This window comes from Telopea speciosissima, chromosome 1 (assembly GCF_018873765.1).
Source record: "Telopea speciosissima isolate NSW1024214 ecotype Mountain lineage chromosome 1, Tspe_v1, whole genome shotgun sequence".
Taxonomy (NCBI): Eukaryota; Viridiplantae; Streptophyta; class Magnoliopsida; order Proteales; family Proteaceae; genus Telopea; species Telopea speciosissima.
The window spans coordinates 70411215-70422507 of record NC_057916.1 but is presented as its reverse complement, the minus strand read 5'-3'; the positions used below and the strand labels follow the sequence as shown (position 1 = coordinate 70422507).

Here is an 11293-nt window from a genome sequence, read left to right as displayed (position 1 = left end):
AAAACAGAGAAAACAGAAAAAATGAGATGAGAGAGAGAGAGAGAGAGAGAGGAGGCGTACCAGCTCGAGAGAGGCTCTTCACTGCTTGTCGTGAGAAAGCTCTGGTTTTGTGCAAGTGGGGTTGAAAGTGAGGAACGAGGTCCAATGAAAGAGTTGGGATCTGTTGTATCTTTTTTTTTTTAGGGTAAGAGGGGATGTGTTGTATAAGGAGCAAAGGTAAGTTGGCAATCTTTTGATAAGCGTATGGATGTAATGTATAACCAAAGGACTAGGGGTAGCTCCAGTCTTTTCTCGCTGGATTGTGTCTGGGAGCAAGTACATACCCAAGAACAGCACCGGTTAGCGTTCCTTTTTCCTTAAATAAAAGACTAAGTTTCCCTTTACCCATCGCGGAAGGAGGAAGTACCTTGAGATGAGTATTGGGAACTGTGGGAGCAGTATTTTCTATGGACTTGGATCCTCTCCAGGGTGCCAGCCCCTCCAACGTGGAGCCAATGGTTGGAAGCATCCGGATACGTATCCCGAGTTCCTCTAACTGTTGGATCCACACTGGAGAGGATTTATTTCCATTTTCTATCCGTACTATAGGGGGATTAATTAAGACCCTAGGATGATGGGTGAACCTAGGGGATTTTCTATCCATACTATAGGGGACTAATTAAAACCCTATGATGATGGGTGAACCCAAGGAGTATTTTCTATCCATATTATAAGGAGATTAATTAAGACCCTAGGATGATGGGTGAACCCTCTTCCATGGGTAGCGGAAAACTTTCGCCTTATAAAGACATGAAAAAGTTTTCCTTCACCATAAGATGAAAGATCCTTACAGCCATAGATGGTTGTGCTTCAATGCCCCCTCCTCCCCACCCCTGATTTACAAATGAGCGATAATACCCCTATCCCTTGCGTAATACCCTCTCAATGCTATTTGAAGGCCTCGGTGGCGTAAGGAATACTCCTACACATATTGTCCTTCATAAAAAATAAATAAATAAACATAGGAAAAGAAAATGCTACTGGGCACATGTGGTATGCTGCTCCTGCACCTAGACACAAGGGTGGGTTAAATGACCACCATGCCCCCGGGAAAATCAACCTTTCTATAGGGTGCAACAGTCATTTCACCCGCTCATGTCCAGGCACAGGGGCAATGCACCGCACACACCCAGGTAGCGTTCTATCTCCCATAAACATATTACATAAACATATTACCCAATTAATTCCTCTCCCCCCCCCCCCCCCAAGTCTTGTTGGGCTCACTGTATCTGAACCACTTTAGAGTAGAGCAGAGCACCCTAAGGCTTAGGTTCTACGTTTCCAAATTTAAGGTTTTTTCCTTTCTTTTTTAAGGGCTGAGAATTGGAATTTAACAACAAAAGAATAAGATAATTTTAGGTCAGGGATTCTATCATAAAATGTCTCATTCTTAAATCTCAACCAAGAGGAAACCCCAAGACTGATAGCCAAAAGACCAGTGCCAAAACATATAAAGCTTTACCATTGATGCACATCCACATGGTTCACTAAACCTGGATCTGGTTTGACTTTGCATGACAGTGTTCATCAGAGTGTACAAAGTGCTTAGTAACACTGAATCTTTATGTTCTTTCCCCCACCAAAATTCATCCAAACCTTGCGAAAGAACGTTAAAAGAGAAAAGAAAAGGTATTTGGGAAAGGGGAAGGGAGAAAAAGAGATGTATGGATTCATCCTTTACATTATACAATATTTTGATTGAGATTCAAGCATCTCTGGAGACCTGCATGAGAAAGAAAAAAAAAATGGCAGATCATGTTAGCAACGACATCTGAGACACAGAAGGCAAAAAACATTACAAAATATGAAACAGCCCTGGCAAGGCAATGGGAGATAAAAAAAAAGGATGTTTACATAAAGATTACAAAGTGTCTTAAACACCCCCCCCCCCAAACCACCCAATCAAAAAAAAAATAAAATTGATTCCAAAGTGTAAAATTATAGATTCCCCAACAAATCTTATTAGAAAACTAAAATATATATAGAGACCACAGAAGATCCAAAATGTCAGATATACCAAGATACAGAATACATGAATTATTGACAGCATGTTCAAACATCAAGCAAGAAATACCTAGGAATCTACTTTTAACAAAAGATTCTATGAAAACTATAACCTTTCATCACCGATTTAAATTAAATCCTACACCATTTCATCAAAATGTCCCTTCAAAATCCATTTTCCAGTTCAGAAAGACTTTCAAATTTCAATACCTACAACACCTTTATCATCACCACCGTTGAAAACTTATTTCACAATTCTTTTGATCTTGTTACCATAACTGGAACAAAGAAGAAGGTTGGAGTAAAATAGCGCATAATCTCGTATTTGAAGATGTAGAATAACTATCTCACCTTCAAATATGAATTACACTGCATAGCCTAAAATGCTCTGTGCATGGAAGCACTCCAGAATAATATGACATGCAAATGATGTCTCAGAGAAAATGAAGTCCACAGATTTTGGGCTTCTTAAGAGATATCAGAGTGGAAGGAATGTCTTGGCATTATAATTAACAAGGACATATGCAACATGGTTGTTCTATTTTCTTCTCCTAAACTCAACTCCCAAATAACAACCTCTTCTAAAGATATAAAAAGCAAAACCAAAGAGTTATGGTGGCTCTCCTTTTTGTTAAAAACAGTATCTGCTACTACTGCCACATTAAGTGTGTTGGCAGGTCATTTTACATAGTAACAATCGAATGAATTCAGGCCATAGCGAAATGACAGTCAGCAGCTCTTAGAAGGTAACTGTCTGCGTGAAGATAGAACAGAAGGATGTGATTGCTACTGCTACTGGCACAGTTTTCTAACAGCAATGACCAATGACTGATCTTGTGGAGAATTTCAACCTAAGTGATCTCAGCCATTGCAAGGATAAACTTGCTGCATTTTTTGTTAGCAATATTACCTGGCCTTTGGTATGGGATTTGAAGGAATGATCAACATTGAATGAGATTTTCCTTCCTAATAATAACCTACAACAGTAGCCACCCCCTCCCCAACAAAAAACAAAGAGCAAAAATAGAAGCCTTTGGCATCAAGCTTAGACAAGAAGAGATATCCAAACAAAACATGGGAAAAAAACATGCTTTCATTTTGTTGCCTAATTTGCAGACCATGCTAGCCATTTCTTTAGACCAGGAAGGATATCATAAGCATAGTTGTCAAGGCGTCACCCAGGTAACCGCCTTAGCATCCAGGGGCCTTGACAACTAGTGTCGCCGTGGTCACCTAGGCGGGCATTTTGGTCGCCTTGCATCCAGGCCCCCTCCAATGCCTTGGGTCTGCCTAGACGCCGTGACAACTATGATCTTAAGCAATATTTTGCACATTGTCACATAAACTTGCCCAACTTTAAAAGCATCACAAAACAAGACAAGATGAAATAAAACAACAAAGGACACCCTAAAGAACATATACATGCTTGAAAAAACTAAATCCTAAAAACTACCATAGAACACTTACAATTACATGAGATTGGTCAGATCTAGATCTGGAGCAAGCTCATGCACAATATCATTCGAAGGTTGCCCACATTCCTGCATTTTCTGCATGAGTTCTATGATCTTGGGGAAGTTCCCAGGATCCTTTTCATAAACTTCATTTAGATCTTTTATGAGCTCATATTGGTGACTGTAGCGATCATAGTCCTCCTTACTCAAACATGATTGATGGTCCTCCAACCACTTTGGATATCTTTTTGCAATTTCTTTCATGGGTTCATGAAGAATCTCCTTAGACAAAAGCTATTCCATCATAGTCTCCACAATAGATTCCATGTCCTACGCAAAACAAAGTAACAAAAGAAATGAAGATCCATACTTCTAACCCTCAAAAGCAACTAGAAAAAAGTCTATGAAATAAAAACTTTGACTACGAGAAAACTAGAAAGAAGAATTCTTGGAAAAACAGGATCAAGATACATGCAAAGATTCCAGCATTCGGGAAGAACAAAAAAGATAGAAAGAAAGAAATGAGCCAGAATGTTGCTTTACTTCTATCTATCACTCCTTGAGACACAATTCCATCAATCTGACAAAGGTTACTAGGCTAAACATGATATATAAAGACCCAAAGGATTAGTATCATACGCAGCAATATATCGATTAAATATGTTGCAACATTTTTGCAGTAATACACCTAATTAATCAAGCTATGCATGGTTTAGAGAATCAACGAGCATAGTTTCTAAAAAGGGCGTACCCAGTGCACAAGGCTCCCACCACTGTGGGAGTCTGGAGAGGATCATAATGTACGCAGCCTTAACCCCTGGTTTGCAGAGAGGTTGTTTCCCGAATTGAACCCGCGACCACTAGGTCGCAATGGAGCAACCTTACCGTTGCACCGTTGGCCCTCTGAGCACGGTTTCTACAAGCACAATTTAAACCACCTTAAGCAACCATGATATCCAAACATCTATTTATTAACTCGAGTAACTCATTTATGTAAGGAGTTAATTGGGTGATGAACACATGCACCAACACAAATTTCACTAGTTTAAAGACTTTAACACTATTTTGAAATATTAAGAACAACAATCAATTTAAGAATTAGAAGGATTTGAATAAAGAATGTTAATTTGGAACTCCCAACCCCAAAGATTCAGCAAACATTTACAATTTATTGTAAGGGATAAAGTTCTCTGCACTGGGGGTGCAAGGTGCGCCCAGACACATGGGGGGTGTGCGAAATGACCAACCCCCCCTAGATGACCCAAACCCCGCCCATGTCCCACCCTATGTGTCTAGGCAATCTGTGCCCAGATGCGCTCCCAGACAGAGAACGTGTGCCCTTATTGGAAGAGTGAAAGGTCCTCCTTTCAATTTAGTATCCTTTAGCTGGCTTAGCCTGGTATAGCTGTTCTATAATTTGGGGTTACAACAAGGTTACTTTCTTCTTTAATAAATTCTTTCTGAACAAAAAACAAAAAACGAGAAGTAACATGTTAGATTAATGTTAATTTAAGCCTTTAAAATATTTTAAAGGCAATTATCTATCATTTTTCTCCATCAAAAGTTAAAAGTCATCTCCCACCCCATCCCCAAAAATTTTTGATTTGTGCAAAGTGCAGTCTATGCATTCAAAATGTGTATCTGAGTAATTTAAAAAAATTATAAAATAAATAAACATGACAATTTATTAGAGATGAATATGAAAAGGTAATCTAATGGCATCGTTATCCTCCAGTACATCACCCAGAAATTAGTATGGGGTTACATTTAGGTACTCTTCTCATCCTTAATGAATACATTTTCTTTTCAAATGCCACGTAGAAGTATCCCGATTTCCAAAAGAATACAGGTGATCCCTTATCATGACCTTTTTTTATTGGATGTTTATGTTGTGTAAAGACTCTTCACTTCAACACAGATAGAACTGTCCCAATTCCCACAAGATTAGACACGATTCTCTTATCATGACTCAACACTGTGTGTGTGAAACGCTAGAACAAGAGCCCCGTGGAATGCTACCATTGTGCCACATTTCCTTCAACCATCGACACATCTCCAGCTTAGAATTTTGGACAAAATGAAAAGTGTCATCAGTTGCTCCCCACTGCATATCAACCATCTAACAGCTGGCCTTTGAACATATCTTGGAATTTGCATCTCTTCATCCTCAAGGAGGTTAGGTTCCAATGCAGGACTTACTTTTTCTTGATAAGCACATTGCAGAACAACCTATAAAATTCCAATACTTCTTCTATGATATTGTTACCTTGCTAAAGATGTTTTAGAAAATGACTAAAGTTTGCACAGAAAAACATCCTGCATGCCTTTTGAAGTAATAAATGATAGCATTTCCATGCACCACCTCATTTAGAGGAATTATGCTCTCTGTATCAGAAATATCACAACATTTCAAGGCCAAAGAGAAACCTTTTTTTCAGTCAAAAGTCAATGAGAACAAGAATTTTTCAAGCAACAAGTTGCACGATCAATCACACGATGCCTTATAGCAGAATAGCAGGTATTAAACCCGCAAGCTAATGCAGATCAGCCAACCACAAAAAAAGGAAAAATGTAAGCTCAAATTGTACATGAAGAAGTAACCTCACATTTTTTATGGGTGTATTTAATTAAAGAGTTAAAAAGGCATTTAGACTTCTCGCAAGTACCTCTTTGGACTTGTTTTTCAATTAGGAAGTATGTTTCTACATATTTAAGAATTATGAATGCATTTTGCATAGTCTGACATGAAACTTCAAGGTTTAGAACTTGCCGGAATGTAGTTGTACTCAGAATAACACTCTTTTAACACCGAAAATACAAAATGGGGACACTAGAAAACAAAGAGGAGGAATTTGAGAAGCTGTATCATTGAAGAAATTTATACAAGTTGTATCTTCAAAAAATGTATACATTGCATTTCCCTTGGTGAAGGACTAGCAGATTATGCACTTCTCTAGGGCTCTTACATGATTTTGATCCCTCTTCTGTTGGGGTTAAAGCATTTGGCTGTTTCACTGTGAAACATCAACAATTTTTGTCCTCCTGCTTATACTTCACACAAAAGAATTTGATTGATTAATTATCGATGGTTATCTTTCAAACAGCAAGGACATCCCCCAACAACTGGGTGAGGTTTCATTTTTTATGAATTCTAGGGATTGTAGATTTCCAGCTCACACTGTGAGCTATTCTAGGGTCCATCCAAGATGAGTATGACATCAGAGATAACCAGGAACTCTAATGGACCATACTCAAAGGTGAAAAAGAGGAACTTCCAGCATTAAAGTTCCTCCCTTGAAAACACTTTTGTAGTTCCTAAAAACTGGATGGTTTTAGAAGAATTATATTTGTATGTCATATTGTAGCCCATTTGAGTAAGTTCAAATCGGTTACATTGAACATACTAACAATTTTTACAAAGATAACCAATACTTAATCAAAAACTCCAAGAGCAGAAACCGAATGTAACAGTCAAACACAAAATTCAGCAGCACAACATGAGCGTAAGACAATCCTAGACACCAATTCAAAATTCAAGCATACCTGAGACCCAGCAAGCTCCTCAAACTGCTTAACAAAATCCTCCATCATTCTATCCTTCCCCAAATCATCAGCACCTGCCTTTGCCGTCACCGACTCTAACTCCCGCACAGCTTCCCGAGTTTGTTCCCTCAGCTTCTCAAGTGCCTCCGAAACATAAGATTCCTTGGAAACCTTTTCCTTCCCTTTCTTCTTACTTCTAAAATCAGGCAACCCAGCACCCAAACCCTGAACCCCAGTGGGCAAAACAGGATTTTCTTGTTTCTTCTCCTCACCATCTTCACTCCTAAAGAAAAAATGAATAAAAAACATGAACTCAAAGCCGGGAACCAAAGAGGATATCTGTAGAACTTGCAAAGGAAAAGTCGTACCTATGGATAGAAGAATCAAGGTTGAGATTCTGAAAATCGTCCAAAGCGCCTAAGAACATTAACGAATCCACACTCAAAACACAAACCCATAGACAGGTAGGGAGAAAGAGAAACAAGAGAGTTTTTGTTGCTTAAACTTACTATCGAGGAGTTCGTCTAAATCGTCAGAGTGGTTAGCCATCGATAGCGGTTGTAAGGCCTTCTGTGTGTTTGATTTTCAATAGAAGTGCAACGTCAAGTTCTGCTTTTACTTGATGGGTTCGAAACTCGAAGACGAGTAATGGAAACTTTCTCCTCAGCCTCAGGTGTGGTCAAATGCTTGAGAAGGAAAGAAATAGTAATATAGAAGAGTTTCCGAGGATGACTGGATGAGGTAAGAACCTAATCGACTCCTCTACTTCCGCCTGCCCGGTACTGCCGTGCCCCCCCCACACACAAGCGCGGTGGAAAATCCCGCCTTACCTCCGCTCGGGCAAGGTGCTTAGGCAGGGGTAAGGCGGTACATTCCGTCTTGCTTGTGTGTGGGGCGTACACGGCAGTATGGGTAGGTAGAAGTAGAGGAGTCGGATCCGGTAAGAACAACTGAAACACTGATTCCAAATTTCCAATTGAGCTTCTACGAGTCACCACTCACGAGTATATTTGGAAGAGATGTAAACGGATGGTTGAAAATTCGAATCCAATCCGCATCTGAATCCGTTTAGAGGTATTTGTATTCGGTCAAGGAATATCCGGCTCCGAACACATCCGATCCGAATCCAATCCGTTAACATCCCTAGATATGGTTGAAACTTGGAAAGTCCTATCGGCTCAAGTCCAACTATTGAAATAAACTATGGGCTATAACCTTAAGAGCAAAATAATTCTTTAATAGATCTATTTTTGACAAGAAATCCATTTCAAAGGAGTCTTGGATATGGAATAGCATTGCTAGTATTCTTCCTTCTCTCTAATAAATGATACTACGGAAAAGAGAGATTCAACAGGAAACTTTCTTCTGATATGAACCTTGGATTCCTACTGGACTTTTGGCTCCTTTTCCATCCCAACCTCCTAATCATGACTCCAAGGCAAATGTATGTGATTTTATCTCTTCAAACTCTTGGAATGTGAATCTTCTTTCTCTCTACCAACCCTCAACCTTGGTTTGTGAAGTCTTTAAAATTCCTTTATCTTCCTCATAAGACTGGTGGTGGTGTGTCTTTCAAACAGTGGACATTTCACTACCAAATTGGCAGCGAAATTCTAATGTAAGGATAGATGTTTATCTTCTTCATACTACCTTGGGAGATCAATCGGTTCCCCTCCTCTTCTAAGTGGTGGAGTTTCTTTTAGAAACTCAATATCCACCCTGAATTCAAAATTCATCTTTGGAGAGTGCTCCATGAGAGTTCATTTTCGTGTCATATTATGAGAATGGTTGGATTTGGATCTATGTTGCCCTTTTTGTTATGTTATGTTCATCAAGAATCCTTATGGCATATATATATATATATATTTAATGATTTCACTAGAAGAATTTGGGTAGTTGGCCCATTGGGTCTAAGAACTGAATATGTTTTCAGCACATCGATTTGGTTTCTTTTTCTTGGCCTCTTTAATTCACAATCGTTAACAAAATTGACATATAAGAGGGTTCTTAGTGTGATGTCTATTACTTTCTATTTCATTTGGAAGCACACAAATCATGTTGTTATCTCGCATGTTACACCTAACCTAAAGATGATTTTGGACAATATTAATCGTTGGATCGTCGCCATGCGATTATCCCCATTTGTTTATGAGGATCTGTCCCCTTTGACCAAACAATGTTGTATTTCTACCTCCTCTTTGGTTAATTTTTCTCTTCCAAATTTAACATATGCTATTTTGATTTGTGCAGGACATTGTAACATTTTCTTAAATGTATTAAGATGGGCATATGGTCTTCTGTACCAGGGTTTTGTTGTTCTGATAGAATTGGATTATATTTTGACAAACAATTTTTCATTTTGTTGAGGCTAAAGCTAGAGAGACCTCCTGAAAGGTCTGCAGGATATGAATTTGGAGCCTTTTACAAATCTGTGGTCATGGAACTCCTTCCACATTTTATCACATATTTTGCTCAGGGGGCTGCCATATTTTATAAAGCTAAATGTTTTCTGTGCCGGGGGCGCAGGCTGCACCCAAACACATGGGATGGGCGAAATGAATATCCTACCCCCCCTAAAAGCCAGGCCCATGTGCCTAGGCACAGGTTGCGCTGCGACATAGAAAACTTTAGCCCTTTTATAAATGTGGATAATATTGTAATTTCATTTTTCCAAAGGCTAGCAGTTAAGGCTAATAGTGAAAAACTATCTATCGCGGCCTCTGGATCTATTGATGTTGTACTTTTCTTTTTTCAATAGTGTTTTTATTTGTTTTCTTCTCAAAAAAAAAAACAATTGAAGATGAAATTTGGGGGTGTTCAAGCCAAAAACATTTTAAAATTGTGGTACTATGGGGTAAGGGATCTCTAAGTCGTCAGGGGATCCTACACCCTTCACAGAGAATAATTAAAGGGAAAAATAATGTTGTCATTGCTTGGTTGTATGGCCCTTGCTCCTTGACACAACTCCCCTGAAATGACCGCTTCACCCCCCTACAAAATGAAAAATCCACCGAGTCAATGCCCCTGCTCATTCCCTCATTACCCCATGTGTTTGTGGAGGGGCCACACAACCGGGCAGCATTATTCTTTCCATAATTAAATCATTTTTGAAAAAAAAAATAAAAAAATAAGGGCAAAAGATTGTTGTTTGGTCACATGGGGCCAATGAAAGCGTGTGCAAGGGCATCAACATGGATGATTGAATTTTATTTTAGGGAGGCAGGTGGGGTGGGACGGTAATTTTGTGTACTCCTATTTCGATGGAAGATCCACGCAACCAGGCAGCGTTCTGTTTTTCAAAAAAAATTCCCCATGAAGAGGTTTAAGAAACCCTAGTGGCCTAGGGATACTTTTCCCTATTCCATGAATCGTTAAATTTTGATTTCAAAATCATTTTGTTTCAGATTACATCTCAGTTGGGGTTGGAGTGTGAGGACGCAAAGTGTGCATGTTCTTGAACAAAATTTCGAGTATTTCACCTAAAAAAATAGAACCGAGTAATAAGCTTCAGTTTTTTGTTTTTTTTTTAAATCCCATATTTTTCATGGATACCTTGTGAAAATCATATTATAAAAAACAGGATCTCTAGAGCCTAGCAACGGTTTGGTTTCGGTTTTGGTTCAATTCCACCATTGGAACCAACTAACTGATTTTTTTTTGGGTGGAAGGAACCAACTAACTTGGCGAGGACCAAAACCAAACCAATTACGTAATCATTCCTCCATCACAATGTGTGCTGCACAGCCGAGCCATCGGATGCCTCATCGGGATTTGGGAGTTCAATTATTCACAATTCTTAATCGTTTCCATTTATCAATCCTTATAAAGGTTTCAAAAGTGCACAACCAATTAATTAAGCCTAATTAACAATGATTTTAGTTCATAGCTAAAATTAGAATAAAATTGTATAAAATGTATTACCCATACGAATGTTCCATTATAATACGGGTATATGCTTGGCCCAAGAGAGTAAATTGTGAGTGACCTGGATCTCCACATTAAACCACCCCCCACCCCCCAATTTTCCCCCACAAATTTTCAAACCTAATTGGTCCCAACTGGTTTTAATTCAGTTAGGTTCAGAGATTCAAACTGAAATACACACCATTAACAAATAATAATCTCATTTGATTTATCACCCAAACAACACTAGACCAGGATTCAGCTACACCTGACTCTCTAAATTTTGGTGAGACCAGGCCATGATCGGCGGCCCAGTGACATAACTGGCAACAACCTCAGTCAATCCACGG

The 11293-nt window shown here is 38.9% G+C and overlaps 1 pseudogene; it reads right to left on the bottom strand.

The window, feature by feature from the left end:
* Window positions 1-1656: 1656 nt before the first annotated feature.
* Window positions 1657-7643, bottom strand: LOC122658952 (annotated as a pseudogene).
* Between the last annotated feature and the right edge of the window lie 3650 nt (window positions 7644-11293).